We start from the raw sequence: 17,823 nt of genomic DNA on the forward strand, positions 1-17,823 counted from the left end.
AGATGTATTTGCAGGCTTTGCAGTCACCACATCTATAAGTCCCCGTGGTGTCACTGCTCAGCCACGTTGTTTTGCCCGTGTTGTCCTCCACAAAGTGGCTGCGCACAAGGTGGTCTCTAAGGTTCCTGCCTCTCCTGTATGTGACCCTGGGGCTCTCAGGGACCACATCTTGCAGATCTTTATCTGATCTCAAAATTGCCCAAAGATCATAGAGTATGTTCATCACCCCCTGATTTCGGTCGTCGTAGGTTCCTATTAGATGGATCTCATTATCTTGTTGTTCTCGTGCTTTAGGGGTCAATAGAGAATTTCTGTCTCTTGTAAGGGCGTTGGCCTAGCACTTTTTTAGGACATCCCTTCTGTAGGAAGCGTTTTTGTAATTCCCTCGATTTTATCATGTACTCATTCACCGTTGAGCAATTTCTCCTTAGGCGTATATATTGGCTTTTCGGTATTCCTCTACGTAGGGGAGCCGGATGGTAGCTCTGCCAGGATAGTAACCCACTTGTGGCTGTCAGTTTTCAGTGTTGTGGTAACCGGCCTTGGTTGGTATTTATTATTGTAATGTCAAGGAAGTTTAAATTGTGTTTTTGAATCTCCATGGTAAAATACAAGCCTAACTGGTTCTGCTCTCACTGTTCTACTTCAATACATCTACATTGGGCTGTGGAGATCTATGAATGATTACTTGAGTCAGGTAACCTAATGACTAGTAGATTCACAGCCATCTGGATAAAAAATCCTGTTATGTGACGTTGTGCTGCCACCTAGTGGCTTCCCATTCTTTTACATAACCGTCTACACCACAGGTCTCAAACATGCGGCCCGCGGGCCACATGTGCACAAAGGAAGCAGAGGGAACGGAGGACAGGTGAAAGGAATTTTTTTTTTTTTTTTTTTTTTTTACTTTTTTAGGTGTGTGAAGAACAGCGCAGAGGACAATTCTACTAGATGGGGACCTGGATGGGGCATATTACTGCAAGATGGGGACCACCAGGATGGGGCATATTACTACAAGATGGAGACCACCAGGATGGGGCATATTACTGCAAGATGGGGACCACCAGGATGGGGCATATTACTGCAAGATGGGGACCACCAGGATGGGGCATATTACTACAAGATGGAGACCACCAGGATGGGGCATATTACTACAAGATGGGGACCACCAGGATGGGGCACATTACTACAAGATGGGGACCACTAGGATGGGGCACATTACTACAAGGTGGGGACAAGAATGGGGCACATTACTACAAGATGGGGACCACCAGGATGGGGCATATTACTACAAGATGAGGACTACCAGGATGGGCCACATTACTGCAAGATGGGGACCACCAGGATGGGCCACATTACTGCAAGATGGGGGCCACATTACTGCAAGATGGGGACCACCAGGATGGGGCACATTACTGCAAGATGGGGACCACAAGGATGGGCATATTACTGCAAGATGGGGACTACCAGGATGGGCCACATTACTGCAAGATGGGGACCACCAGGATGGGCCACATTACTGCAAGATGGGGGCCACATTACTGCAAGATGGGGGCCACATTACTGCAAGATGGGGACCACCAGGATGGGCCACATTACTGCAAGATGGGGACCACCAGGATGGGCCACATTACTGCAAGATGGGGACCACCAGGATGGGCCACGTTACTGCAAGATGGGGACCACCAGGATGGGCCACGTTACTGCAAGATGGGGACCACCAGGATGGGCCACGTTACTGCAAGATGGGGACCACCAGGATGGGCCACGTTACTGCAAGATGGGGACCACCAGGATGGGGCATATTACTACAAGGTGGGGACCAGGATGGGGCAAATTACTAGATGTTTGCCAGAATTACTATATATGGTGCTAATTCTGAAACTATATTACTCTATGTGGCCAAAAGAGGGAAACAAAATTGTAAAAATAAAAATAAAGCATGAAAAAATATTTTGCCACTAAAAATGCTGCTTTATATATAAACTAAATATATAAACTAAAGTAAACACAAAAAGTGCACATTTATTATCGCCACATCCGTAACGACCCAAGCTATAAAAAAATAAAATAAACACAGCAAAAAATGTTCAGACAGTGTATACAAAAAAAATGGCATCACTAAAAATGTCACTTTGACCTGCAAAGAATGCGGCCCCCCAAATTCCAATTTTTTCCATATGCGGCCCATATACCCAGCCGAGTTTGAGGCCCCTGCTCTACACTGTCCGTGTGGAATGTCCATTGGACACACATTTTTGGATGTCGTTATATTTACAATGTGATTGGACATTTTTGCTAATATTTATAAGCTGTATGTAGAAACAGGAGGTCAGTTTTCCTTGTATGAGTCATAAGTCACTGCAAAAGTCCCTGGCAGGGGGATGAGAGCGGCTGGGTCAGGAGGGGACCCAGCTAATTCTACATAGAGCAGAGAAAAGAGAATAATTAGCCCAGTAGAAAGGTATAATGAGCAGCTGTAAGTGCAGTGCTGTATAATCTGATTACAATATAGTAAGAGGATAAGCTCTGATGGGAGAGGGTCTTTAAGCCGGTCATGTATTGGGTAATGAGTTGGGGTGTCAGTCTCCATCAGTGCTGGCTGAACACTGACTATCCTGCTCAGATTACTACACATGGCGCTGCTCCTCCTCCCTGTAGTATGGGCTCCGCAGGACGGTGCCGAGGCTCCAGATTCTACCTGCACAGCAACAAGGTCCCAACACTTCTACCTCTATAACTTGCCTAATGCAGACGCAAACCTGCAGCCTTTCCACTGAGATCTTGTCGGCCTTCTACACTGCCATGGCTTTGTCTGCACAATGTAGCTTAAAGGGATTGTCCACTTCTTAAGCATCCTAGAAGTCTACAATATAAGGTCGGTATTCCTCTAACCCTCTGCCTTATTTGGCTGCCATTGAAGGCAGTCAGCGAAATGGGTTCAATTTTCTATAGAAGTGGCAGAATTTAACCCCTTCCTGACCATGTTATTTCCCGGCTCTGCATTTTTCTTATTCTTCTAAGAGCAGTAGCTTTATTTTTCTGTCAATACAGCCATATGAGGGTTTTTGTTTTTATGCCATTCACTGATCAGGTTAATTATTTTTATATTTTGATTGGATAACGCCCATATGTTTTATTTTAAAATGGGTTATAGAGGGGCAGGAGTGATTTGAATATTCAGATTAAACTTTTTCCTTTTTGTCCCCTTAGGCTGTGTGCCCACGATTCCTTTTTAAGTGTTTCCGCAGCGGCAAAAACGCTGCAGAAATGCTTAAAAAACGCATGGTAGAAGGCCTGCCATGTTCCCCAATGATGATCCGCATGTGCTGTGCACATGCTGTGGAAATTTCCGCTGCGGATTATCATTGCGGAAAAAAAACAGCACTACCAATTATTTTGCGGAAGTGCTGCGTTTTCGCCACCATTATATAGTAACATAGTTTTTAAGGTTGAAGGAAGACTAAGTCCATCTAGTTCAACCCATAGCCTAACATGTTGATCCAGAGGAAGGCAAAAAAAACCCATGTGGCAAACACCAAGCTCCACATTGGGGAAAAAAATTCCTTCCCGACTCCATACGACAATCAGACTAGTTCCCTGGATCAACGCCCTATCAAGGAATCTAGTATTTATAACCTGCAATATTGTACTTTTCAAGAAAGGCATCCATGCCCTTCTTAAATTTTAATAGTGAATCACTCATTACAACATCATGCGGCAGAGAGCTCCATAGTCTCACTGCTCTTACAGTAAAGAATCCCCGTCTGTGATTATGATTAAACCTTCTTTCCTCCAGACGTAGAAGATGCCCCCTTGTCCCCGTCTCAGGCCTCAGAGTAAAAAGATCAGTAGAAAGGTCTTTGTACTGTCCCCTCATATACTTGTACATAGTAATAAGATCACCTCTAAGCCTTCTTTTTTCCACAGTAAATAACCCCAAGTGTAATGACTTGTCTTGGTATTGCAGACCCCCCAGTCCTCTAATAACCTTGGTCGCTCTTCTCTGCACCCGCTCTAGTTCAGCCATGTCTTTCTTATATACCGGAGACCAGTACACAGTATTCTAAGTGTGGTCGCACTAGTGACTTGTATAGAGGTAAAATTATGTTCTCCTCATGAGCATCTATGCCTCTTTTAATGCATCCCATTATTTTATTTGCCTTTGCAGCAGCTGCCTGACACTGGCCACTAAACGTGAGCTTGTCGTCCACCAATACACCCAGGTCTTTTTCAGTTCCAGTTTTGCACAGTGTTTTACAATTAAGTATATAATTATACATTTTATTTCCTCTGCCCAAGTGCATTACCTTACATTTATCCCCATTAAAGCTCATTTGCCATTTATCAGCCCAAGCTTCTAGTTTACATAGATCCTCCTGTAATATAAAATTGTCCTCCTCTGTATTGATTACCCTGCAGAGTTTAGTGTCATCTGCAAATATTGAAATATTACTCTATATGCCCCCTACAAGGTCATTAATAAATGTTAAAAAGAAGGGGGCCCAATACTGACCCCTGTGGTACCCCACTGTTAACTGAGACCCAGTCTGAGTGTTTTCCATTAATAACCACCCTTTGTTTCCTATCACTGAGCCAATTCTTAACCCACATACATATATTTTCCCCTATCCCCAATGTTCTCATTTTATGTATCAACCTTTTGTGTGGAACCGTATCAAAAGCTTTTGAAAAGTCCATATACACAACATTCACTGCATTTCCTTGGTCCAGTCCAGAACTTGCCTCCTCATAAAAACTGATCAGATTAGTTTGACAGGAACGGTCCCTCATAAACCCATGTTGATATTGGGTCATGAGGTTATTCTTCTTCAGATACTCTATCATAGCATATCTTAGGAAACCCTCCAGGATTTTACCCACAGTAGAGGTTAAGCTTACTGGCCTATAATTTCCAAGTTCAGTTTTTGTCCCCTTTTTGAATATTGGCACCACATTTGCTATACGCCATTGACTTGCATTAGAACGCATGGACTACGCATCACTGTATTTGTAGATGCGCAATCCACGTGTTCCAATGTGCGGATGGTACCCAGGTCTAGAGGAGAGAAGACTCTCCTCCAGACCCAGGTACCATAGAAACTGTGAAAAAAAGAATAAAATAAAAAATAAATATGATACTTACCTTCTGGCGGCCCCCGTTGCGCTCCTCCTCTCATGCCGGCAAATCGCGATGGACTGAAGGACCTGCGCTGACGTCATATTCTTGTGACTGGTCACGCGACGCTGACGTCGGCAGGTCCTTCAGTGCACTGTACCGCGATCTGCCGGCAGTCAGCACCGAGTGAAGCAAGACTCCGGGCGCCATCGCAAGGTAAGTATAGATTTATTTTTTATTTTTTTGACATTCTCTCGGGTCACACTCCATTTGCATGGATTTATATAGTGTGACCAAGTTGACAAGCACTTTCCAAGTGATGCTAAAATCGCTTGAAAAGCGCTTGTCAACCCGCATGCAGAAATGCATGTGAAGAACGCTTCACATCCGCATGTCCCTGGCAGGAAAAACGCATGTACTATCCGCATGTACAATCCGCATGCGTTTTGTCTGCCAGGAGAGATGCAGAAAGGCTCAGGAAAAATCCGGAGCATTTCTGCATCGTGGGCACATAGCCTTAGGGGACGTGAACATGCAATCATCTGATTTCTTGTGTTATGTACAGCAATACTGCAGTATATAGCCAGCACTCACAGATCTGTCATGACAGGCATGGGTCTTTTCAGCAGACTCCTTCCTGGCAGTGATGGCATCCCACGATCGTGTTACAGGGGCACAGATGGGCACATGGCATGACTCCCTTCTCAGTTCGCTGTTAATGCTGCTGTCCATCTCTAACAGGTGGAGCTCTGCTCTACATGTGGCTATTAAAGGCAGATGGCTAAATATCACAGCCATCATCTTCCAGGCAAGAAGTCAGAGCTGGTATATGATGTAACTGCAAATCATGTTGGTAAGGGGTTAAAGTGCCACTTCAGTGGGGTTTTGACACGTGAAATACTTTTAGTGCAGAAATGACGTAGTCCTTTTGGGCATGAGGGTTGGGTGCTGGGATTACTAGTACACCTGACATCCAGGTGGGCATAATTCTGTTCCTTGTGTATTGGAAGACTTTTGCCTCTGCAGCTTTGGTGTTGGCAATCTTTCACTTTCATGCCCATTGATGCTCCACATGGTTGGCTCAGGAACCGTCCTCACATGATCTATATTTCCCTAAAGTAAAGTCACTTGTCAAAAGCCACCAGGACAAAGTGCGCGGTTCTGTATCATGTGGGAAAACATCAAGAAAAGCTCTAGGAAATGGCAACAAGCAAGTAATGACCCAGAAGAACGGGCAGCCTCTGAAAGGAGACCGGAAAGTGCCAAAGCCTGCGCCAATTGTTATACAGGTATAATGTATTACCGCAGCTCGGATCATACACCGCTCTTGTGTTCTCCCCTGTACTGATGTACAGACTTGTATCTACATAAAATTTGTTGTGCAATTTCCCCTGGGCACGCAGATACCCCATATGTGGGGAAAAAACACTGTTTGGGCTCACGGCAGGGCTCGGAAGGGAAGGAGCGCCATTTGACTTTTTGATTGTAAAATTTGCTTGAATAATTAGCGGACGCCATATTGTGTTTGGAGAGCCCCTGATGTGCCCAAACATTGGAGCTCCCCCACAAAGTGACCCCATTTTGGAAACTAGACCCCCCAAGGCACCTATCTAGATGCATAGTGAGCAGTTGGAACCCCCAGGTGCTTCACAAATTGATTCGTAAAAATGAAAAAGTGGAAAAAAAATACTTTTCCATTTTTATGAATCAATTTGTGAAGCACCTAAGGGTTCCAAGTGCTCACTATGCATCTAGATAGGTGCCTTGGGGGGTCTAGTTTCCAAAATGGGGTCACTTTGTGGGGGAGCTCCAATGTTTGGGCACACAGGGACTCTCCAAATGCAACATGGTGTCCGCTAACAATTTGAGCCGACAATTTGTTAGTGGACACCATGTTGCATTTGGAGGTACGACACAGAATTTGATAACATTAGGTCATCATATTGAATAAGTTGTCATTAGTCTTGAGCGCAAGTGCTCGCTACTTGAGTTTGCATCGGGTACTCAGGTATGCACCATGTACTGCGTGTGCTTGAGTGAAATGCTCGAGTCCCCGCCCGGATGTTTCACGGTTATTAGACACCCAAAAAAAAACATGCAGGGATCGCTCGTGCATGGCAGGCAATCCCCGCAAAGTTTTTTGGGCCGTGAAGCATATGGGGCGGAGACTCGAGCATGTCACTCAAATACCCACGATACTCAATGCATACCAGAACACCCGATGCAAACTCAAGTAGCGAGCACTTGAGCTCAACACTAGTCGCCATATCGTCATCTTTTTTTCTTACTTTTGAAAAAAATCCCAACCCCATCACAACCCTAACCGTAGCACAACCCTAACCGTAGCACAACCCTAACCCTAGCACAACTCGAGAGTTTATTTTTTACGCCGTTCCTCATGCGGTATAAGTGATTAGATGACCTTATTCTTCAGGTCGGTGTGATTACAGAGATACCAGAATCATATGGGGTTTTTATGACTGACAGCTGTCACACACTAAAAGACGCATTTTTTGTAAAATCTAGTTTTTGCATCGCCATATTTTGAGAGCTATAATTTTTCCAGATTTTGGCAGACAGTCATTTGACGGCTTTTTTTTTTGCGGGATGAGTTGACGTTGTTATTGGTGCCATTTTCAGGCACGTGACATTTTTTGATCGCTTTCTATTCCGATTTTTGGAGGCAGAATAAACAAAAAACAACAATTCAGGAATTGTTTTTTTTTTTTTTTTTTTTATTCTGTTCCGCGTGTGGTAAAATTGATAAGGCAGCTTTATTCTTTGGGTCAGTACGTTTACAGCGGTACCACATTTATATCGTATTTCTATGTTTTGCACTTTTACATAATAAAAGCAATTTTATAGAAAAAATTATTTTTTAGCATAGCTTTATTCTGAGAGCTATAACTTTTTTATTTTTTGGCTGATGGAGCTGTATGGCAGCTTGTTTTTTGCGGGACGAGATGACTTTTTCAGCGGTACCATTTTTATTTATATTTGTCTTTTTGATCGCGTGTTATTCCATTTTTTGTTTGGCGGTATGGTGATAAAGCATTGTTTTTTGCTTCGTTTTTTATTTTTATTTTTTAACGTGTTCACTGAAGGGGTTAACTAGTGGGACAGTTTTATAGGTCTGGTTGTTCCGGACGTGGCAATACCAAATGTGTACTTTTATTGTTTCTTTTTTTTTTATATATATAATAATATTCATTGATGGGTACATTATATTTTTATTTTTGGTGGATTATTTTTTTTTATTTTTTTATATATATATTTACAATTTTTTTTATTTTTTTTTTCACTTTCTGATAGTTTTTATACTTTATTACTTTGTCCCACTATGGGACTTTCACTTTTTTTTCTCTGATCGCCTGCATGGCACAGGAATGCAGCACCATCCCTGTGTCATGCAGGCTGTCAGCGCTGGACAGGGAGAAGATTTTTGGAGATGCACTGCGCATGTCCAAAAAATCTTCCTGCTGTCTGGTGACCCGGATGTTGTCATGACAACATCGGGTCATCATGGCAACATCCTGGAAGCCATGGCAGACAGCGCTGGAAGCCGGAAGAGGAGGTGAGTATCTGCGATCACCTCCCCTTGCCACCGCAATGCTGCGATCGACTTCGATCGCAGCATCGCGGGGGTTAATGTGCTGGGAGCGGTGCGTGACCGCTCCCTGCACATAGTACCGGGTGTCAGCTGTGACAATCAGTTGACACCCGGCGGCGATCGCGCCCGCACAGCCTGTATGCGCGCGCGATCGCCATGACGTACTAATACGGGTCTGGCTCTTAAGTCCCAGGGCACAGACGCGTATTAGTACGTCAAATGTTAAGGGGTTAACCATGCACATGACTGTCACAAACACATGGACCACATTTTTGGGATGCTCACCTTTTTCCAGTTATGATGTATCTTTCATAACTGGGAAACCACCAGAAACCTAGGAAATGGGTTCTGAGCTTCTGAACATCATAGAAATATCAAATTTGATATCAATCTCCGTGAATATTGGTGACGGCAAACATGATGTATCCATCTTGGATGTGGGCCCCCCCATACCAAGATATGGAAGATGAAGGATTTTTATGTCTTGTGCAGCTGGGTGGGTTCACAAAACCGAGCCCCCGTGTGAGGTAAACAACATGGGTGTGTCCTAGTGTTTTGCCTCCTTACTAAAAACCAGAACGTCCATGTTGGCTCATTCCGACCCAGGGACGTCAGATGCAAGCACTCCTAGCTGCGTGGAGGAATCACACCTAATTTCCGGGGAGCCGTCCCCCCCACAGAATCTGAGACCATCACCTCGTGGCGCAGGTTTTGCTATTATTTACCCCTTTTATTTTAATAACTGTTTTGTGCATATATGTAAATTGTCTTTTATAATATCTTGTATATCTTTTGCAAACACTGCCAACTTTCAGGAGTAAATTATTATTTACTAGCTTCGTTCTTCTTGTCCTATGTTGAGCAAACCCGTTCCTCACCCGCTAATTCACGTTACCGAACGGGTACCCGATCCACCTGTTAAGAGATCGGTGGTGGCAGCATACGGTGTATTTATGTGATATTGTGGTTGAGGGTGGTGGGATTGAGGTATATATACGTTCCTGGACGGAACTGGTGGTATATATACATCCTGTCACATCACGTGCCGCAATAGTCTACATAAATGAGAGCAGCTGCGTCCTGTTGCTTATCCTCGGTCAATACCGTGTTTCACCAGCAGGATAAGGGGGTGCCAGAGTGCTGCAAGGTCTGACCAAGTTTTCCTGACAATTGGTGGCAAGCGGTGGGATCATAGGACATTAGTGATCTGGTTTGAGCAATCATTCCTCTCACTAAAAACTTGCACGGTTCTTACCTGGACCCTGCACAAAAGTTTTGAAGATTGAACTCAGTGTTTATTAGATCTGAGACAATACTGTATGTGCAGCAGTCACCCCTACCCTTCTTCGTTTTTTCTTTCTATTTGTATTTTGGTGATCAAGGTCATTGTTGGGGAGTTCTGGTACAGCCAGCAGAAAATGGACACTCTTATTAGAATATGTATAACCAAAGGCATGGACCCCCTCGGCAAAAACAAAGAACAAATGGCTGCTGCGCTGGCGCAACTGGAGGCAGAGCAAGCCCTTCTCCAGACCTCAGCAGGGCCAGGGGTCAGCCAAGATATGGACAGTACTGCTGCAGGGGTCCCACCTGTAGACGCATGCCGCGTCAGCGACCAGGGCAGCCTGGACCCTTATCTGCAGATGGCTCTACAGCAACTTCCTGCAGAGGATCATGAAGGACGGCTGAAAGTAATTCAGCAGCACCAGGAGGCTGACGAGCGGAGGCCCAAGCCCAGTCAGAGACAGAGAGAGCCGAGCGAGAGGCCGAGCGGCAGGCCCAAGCTCAGAAGGCCCATGAACTGCAGATGGCCCAGCTCAGGATCTCACCATCCACCTCACGGAACGGTGAGACCAACAATGCGACCCTGTTTAAACCCCGTCCAGAGCATTTTCCTGTGATGTTAAAGGACAGCGACCTCGACACCTTTCTGAGGGGTTTTGAAAAGACTTGCAGACAGTACCAGCTGCCTGTGGACCAGTGGGCCCGGTACTTAACTGCAGGGCTGCGAGGCAAAGCTCTGGATGTGTTTGTGGCTCTTCCTCAGGGCCTAGATGGGAACTATGATGCCATTAAGCAGGCCCTAATCCAGAGGTTCCAACTGACTCCTGAGGTGTACTGTAAAAAGTTCCGGAACCTCCAACGTGGACCGCACGACAGTTACAGCGATGTGGTGCATGGGCTCAGAACCAACTTCAAGCAGTGGATCCAACGACTGTCAGCGACCACCTTTGAGCAGTTAAAGGACCTGATGGTGAAAGACCAGTTCCTGCATCTGTGTCCGACTGAGGTAATGGATCGGGAGCCACCAGATGCCAATAAAGCAGCGCAGATCGCAGACACCTACAAGGCCAACCGGAGGTGCGGAAGCTGGGCGTTGCCAGCTGGAAAGGGGGTAAGCCATCAACCGCCATCCCTGCCCCAGCATCCGACCTTCTGGAGGCCTTGTCCCCGTTACCAACGCCCGGCCTGCATCTGATGCCCGCAAGTGTTATTTCTGCAACCAGACTTGTCATTTCAGCGCCACTTGCCCAGAGAAGCAGAGGAAGAACCCCCCATCCAAGGTCCCAGGGCCTAATGCATCAATTCTTTTGGTGGGTGGGCCGGTTGGGAGGGCCTGTGAAAACTTGCAGTCTGTCACTGTGGTGGATACTGTCACTGTAGGCCTCAAGGACACTGGGGCCGAACGAACCCTCATCCGACCCGAAATGGAGTCCGCTGAAGCTTATTCCAGGAAAGACCCTGACTGTCACCGGGATTGGTGGTGTCCGATGCCCCTTGCCCAGGTTTTTATGGATTAGGGTGCGGGGAGTGGGGTGAAGGAAGTGGGAGTATCTGAAAACCTGCCTGCAAATGTTTTGTTGGGATCTGATTTGGGGAGGATATTTGCTTATTATATCCCTGACACCCCTGCCCGATCTGATACAGTTGTTAAGGTTAATGCTGATAATGTGAATGTCAAAGCTTTACCTGATGATGATGTATTTGAAGGTACAGGAGAACTCAGCCATGTCACGCTGCAGGGTGATATTGCTGAAGATCCCCTAGCAGGAGCAAGTGTCAGTGCTATGGGTAATGGAGAGAGGCACGGGGACCATGAAGCAGGTGGTGCTGTGCCAGCGACCAGTGTCACAGACTGTGATCTGGCTGATGGTAGCTGCCCCATAAGTAGCACTGCGCCTGAGGTAATGGGGGAGGATGGGGAAGTGGCACGCATAGCCGCGCAGGCTGATGGGACGGTGTTATTCCCCGGGGAGACGGCCTATATAGCCGCTGTTACCCGCAGTCAGAGTGCCCAGAACGCAAGTAACGCCCTGCCTTCTGGACCCTCCTCGGACAGAGGAATAACGGAATCAGTTAGGGACCCAGAGCCGGTCCCAGTGAGGACGTGGCCTTAACCTCACTTCTGGCTTCCTCCAGCCATGAGTTTCAAGCAGCTCTGCACTCAGATGCTAGCCTAGAGGCGTTAAGGAGCCTCGCTGAGAAACCCACCTCCGAGTTGGATAAGGAGAGGGTATTGTGGGACCATAGGAGGTTGTACTGGGAGACAGTTCCCTGTACACCCCAACAGGAGTGGCTGAGGGGAAGACAGCTGGTCGTCCCCTACCAATTCAGGGGTGAGTTGTTGCAGATCGCCCATGAGATTCCACTTGCTGGACACTTGGGGGTCAGCAAAACCAAGGCCCGGCTGTCTCACTACTTTTATTGGCCCAAAATGAGGACAGATGTGGTGAACTACTGTCACTCCTGTACCACGTGTCAGAGTGGGAAAGTCAGGGCCGGCTCCCAATGCCCCCCCTGATATCTTTGCCAGTGATAGAGGAGCCTTTCCAGAGGATTGTTGTGGACATTGTGGGACCACTGGCCATACCCAGCAGCTCTGGAAAACGTTTCATCCTTACTGTGATAGACTATGCTACCCAGTATCCGGAGGCAGTAGCCCTGTCCTGAATTAGGGCGGATAAGGTGTCGGACGCCCTCTTGGCCATCTTTTCGCGAGTAGGCTTCCCCAGTGAGATGCTTACCGACCAGGGGACCCAGTTCATGTGTTGCTTAATGGAGGCCCTATGTAAGAAAATGCAGGTGCAGCATCTGGTATCGAGCACGTATCATCCCCAAACCAATGGTTTGTGTGAGCGATTCAACGGTACCCTCAAACGGTTCTAGGAAGTTTCGCCCCCAGCAGTTTGCCCCCAGGTACATTTCGCCCCCAGGATGTTTCGCCCCCGCACATTTCGCCCCCAGGATGTTTAGCCCCCGCACATTTCGCCCCCAGCATTTTACCCCCAGGATGTTTCGCCCCCGAACATTTCGCCCCCAGCTTTTTGCCCCCAGATGTTTTGGCCCCAAATTAGGCAGGGAATTTCGGTCTTGTGTTTTAGCCCTATGACCTCTTTCACAGTAGGCACTTTCCCAAGTGCTAAGCACTGGAAAATTGCTAAGAAGATTGCCAATTTTGAATATATAAGTCAATGGCTGGAAAAGCGAGGTGTTGTTTCGGCCAGCTCTTTTTATTTTATTACAGGAGCTATTTTTGAGCACTTAGCGTTCATCAATAGCCTGTATCTTATGGGTCATTACTGAGAGCGCTCACAAAAGTGCTCTCAAAAATGCTAGTAAAGCACGTGCTTTGGAGTTCTAAAACAGTGGCAGCATAAGGGTGCTTTCACACTTCCACTACATATGTACTACAGGCCTCCCCGTTCGCTTCTGTAATGCCGCCGTTCCGCTAACCTGCAGCGGAATGAAAAGAAGAAAATGCTTTTCTTTTTGTTCTGACACTGATAGCGGAATGCGGTATTACGAAAGCGAACGGGCGGCTGCAGATCGCGGAACCCAGCCGTTCACATCTATGGGCAATGCAAGCAGAAAGCCAGCATTCTGCCAGCATTGCCCCGGGGTCAGCTGGATGTCAGATCCAGAGCGGATCGACCTCTGGCGGCCCCAAACACAAGTGTGAAACCACTCTAAAATTACAGTGTGCAAGAGGCCTAAAATCAAAACAATTTTCAACTTTTACCTGACCCAGCACGGGCCTGCTTTGTTGCAAGTTTTGTTGCAGATGTAACAAGTAGCAGGTCAGGTGTCCTGCAAGTTACATTAGACTAGCTTTTATTCCATTTGTACATCAGAATATAGCAGTGTCTGAAATCTCCACAAAGAGAGAAGTGTACTGCCACAAAAAATCAGTCCGCTTCCACAGCAATTCACTTTCTACAACTATGAATTCAGTTCTGTCCAAACGTGGAAGGAGGAAGATGGTCCATGAGAATCACATTTACTTATTTTCCAAACGAACCGCTGATGATGTCCATTCCATCTGGGTATGTGAAAAACGGTCGACTTGCATGGGACGTGTTTGGACCAATGAAGAATCTGGCAAAGTTGTGAAAGTAGTCAATCTTCACAGTCACGCAGCACAAGCTGCAAGACCTGAAGCAATCCGACTTGTTAATGTGGCAGTCACCAGGGCAAGGACAACACGGGAGACACCACAACAGATTCTCACAGACGTCGTTTCAGGAGCCCATTCTAATGTTGTAGCACTTCTCCCAAGGAAAGCATCACTGAAGAGAACAATACGATTAGCAAGGCAGCTTGGCAATATCCCAAGGTTCCCTCAAACCCTTGATCAACTTGTTATCCCCCAGGAGTTTCAGGAGATCAGTATTGATGGTGTCCAGCAGCAGTACCTTCTGCATGACTCTGGTAAGCTACTTAACTATTTAACATTGTATTAAAACAATTCCATTATGCATAATTTTTTTTTTAAACAAAAATATATCATTTTCCACTGGGACAATATATGTTGTCAAAAAGTATTGGTTGGCCCCTTTACACTAGATTTTGCTTCAGTTATGAAATCAGAAAATCTGGAGCAAAATGTGAGTTTTTAATGTGAGATATGAACAGAGGCTTCTGATTAGGATATTTTTTTTTTGTGAATTCATCCCAAAATTATCTGTCTGATGCTTGTTACACTTTTTCTGTTATTTCCTCTACTAATACTTTCATTTTAAATTAGGAAATGGACACAGCCGTATGTTGATATATGGAACAAGAGACAATCTCCATCTACTGGCACAAACTAAAGAGTGGTTTGCTGATGGCATGTTTTTCACTACACCAGCCTTGTTTAAGCAACTTTACACAATCCATGTAGTCCATAGCGGCCTTGTTGTTCCGCTAGTGTGCACCTTGCTGACAGACCAGAGCTGTTCTACATACCAGAGGTTGCTGCAAGAGCTGAAGAACTTGCAGCCTGGACGGCAGCCAGACAACCTGATGTTGGATTTTGAACTAGCTGCAATACAGGCATTTGAAAGTGAATTCCCCAACCTTGAGAAGACTGGTTGCTTTTTCTACCTATCACAGTCGGTTTGGCGTAAAGTTCAAAATGAAGGACTCAAGATGCAATACCAAGGTGACCATGAATTTGCCCGTTGGATACGCATGATACCTGCCCTGGCCTTTATACCACCACAGAATGTTGTGCAATCATTTGAAGAATTGGTGGAAGATCCTGACTTTCCACGAGAAGCAATACCTATCGCCAACTATTTTGAAGACGGCTAATATCGGTCGAATGAATCGCAGAGGACGTCAAGCACATTTGTTTCCAGTTCAACTCTGGAATGTGTATGAACGAACATTGAATGATCAACAGCGAACAAATAATGATGTCGAAGGATGGCACCGTAGCTTTCGAGAAACATGTGGTACTCTTTTCCAAAATATATACCGGTTCATTAACTGTCTGAAACATCAGCAAGAGCTCCATAGTTTTGAAATTATTCAGATAATAGCAGGAAATCCCATCGCTGCAAGAAACAAAAAGTATGCTGCAATTTCAGCAAGGGTTAAACGTATCGAGCAAGATTTCAATAATAGAAGCGTGATGGATTATCTGAGAGGCATTGCCTACAGCTTTGGATTTTAGTTCATGGTCACATATTGTATGTTTTGAGAGCAGTGTTTTTAGCTGTAAAATCATTCAAGCATTATAACCTGTAATTTGTCTTTTCTCTTTTTCTCTAATCCTTCCCCTCTATACCTTTTTATGTTTCTTGTTACAACAGTTTTGATATATACAGTTAAAGCAGAACTCTCCAAAAAACATAAGTTCTGTTATAGTACCTGTGCCCATGATATTCATTTCCAAAGGAGACCTTCCAGCAGCTTCACTTCTGTGTGAAAAGTCTCCTCCAAGTTAAAGCTCCATGTGCTGCAGGATTTCAGTGGTGGCTAAGGAGGTTGTTTCTCCTTAGTAGCAGAACTTGTGGATGGATTCTAGAGGCTGTGGCTGCACAGGAGCATGCAACTACCGTAACAATAGATTCCCTATGATGTATAAAGGGCTGCTGGTTTACAGCCTTCTGCAGAGCCCCCCCCTATGTGTTTCGTCCTGTAACGGCTTTACACAGGCGGGGGGGAGCCATCCTCTTGTCCAGGACAGAGCACATGAGCGGAGGGTGAAGGGGAGCTTTGCAGAGGGCTGTGAACAAGCAGCCCTGAATGTATCACAGGGAGCCAGGATCCGTTCTGCTACCAAGGGGGCACGACCTCCTTAGTAACCAATGAAATCCTACTATTTTCCTGTCTGTTTGTAAAATGACTTATCTAGAAAACAATGTTTTAGAATAAAAAAAACTCATTTGATCAGAATTCTATATCTTAGACTCATATGGTGTATTATTAGTGATAAGCGAACCTGCCAAAGTTCAGTTCAGGCAGGTCTTTCCCGTATGCGAAAGATCCAGGAGCAAATTGCTAGAGACAAAACATCCAGGGATGAAATGCTGGGGGCGAAATGTTCGGGGCGAAACATCCTGGGGGCGAACTGCTGGGGGTGAAATGTTCGGGGCGAAACATCCTGGGGGCGAACTGCTGGGGGCGAAATGTTCTGGGCGAACCATCCAATTCCCGGCCCCCACATAGTCCTCCATACAGAATTATGGGCACCACAAAGTCCTCTATAAAATGTAATGGGCCCCACATAAACCTCCATACAGTATAATGGGCCCCATAGATTGCTCCATACTGTATAATGGCCCCATAGATTGCTCCATACTGTATAATGGCCCCATAGATTGCTCCATACTGTATAATGGCCCCATAGATTGCTCCATACTGTACAATGCCCCCCTAGATTGCTCCATAATATAATGGCCCCATAGATTGCTCCATAATATAATGGCCCCATAGATTGCTCCATGCTGCATAATGGCCCCACATGATACTGCTGCAAACTGTATAATGGCCCCATATATAACTCCATACTGTATAATGCCCCCACATGCTGCTGCATAATGTATAATGGCCCCATATAGTGCTCCATACTGTATAATGGCCTCATATATTGCTCCATACTGTATAATGGCCCCATATATTGCTCCATACTGTATAGTGGCTCCATACATGGCTCCATGCTGTAATGGCCCTATAGATTGCTCCATGCTGTAATGGCCCTATAGATTGCTCCATGCTGTAATGGCCCTATAGATTGCTCCATGCTGTAATGGCCCTATAGATTGCTCCATAAGTATAATGGCCCTATAGATTGCTCCATGCTGTAATGGCCCTATAGATTGCTCCATGCTGTAATGGCCCTATAGATTGCTCCATAAGTATACTGGCCCCATAGATTGCTCCATCCTGTAATGGCCCCATAGATTGTTCCATACAGTAATGGCCCCATAGATTACCCCATACTGTGTAATGACCCCATAGATTGCTCCCTCTTGAATAATGGCCCCATAGACTGCTCCATACTGTATAATGGCCCCATATATTGCTCCATGCTGTAATGGCCCTATAGATTGCTCCACAAGTTTCATAGTTTCATAGTTTATAAGGCCGAAAAAAGACAATCGCCCATCCAGTTCAGCCTATTTCTTGTGCACTGCAGCTATTCCGCAGCGTTGATCCAGGGGAAGGCAACAAAAAAACATGCGGTATAGGCCAATTTACATCATTGATGAAAAATTCACTTCCCGACACCAATCTGGCAGTCAGATTAAATCCCTGGATTAATTACCTAAGCATAAGATGTAATTTTATTGTTCTCAAGAAAGGCGTCCAGGCCTCTCTTGAA

The sequence above is a fragment of the Phyllobates terribilis genome, unplaced genomic scaffold (assembly GCF_046119375.1).
Source record: "Phyllobates terribilis strain yellow unplaced genomic scaffold, ASM4611937v1 Scaffold_346__1_contigs__length_2005123, whole genome shotgun sequence".
Lineage (NCBI taxonomy): Eukaryota > Metazoa > Chordata > Amphibia > Anura > Dendrobatidae > Phyllobates > Phyllobates terribilis.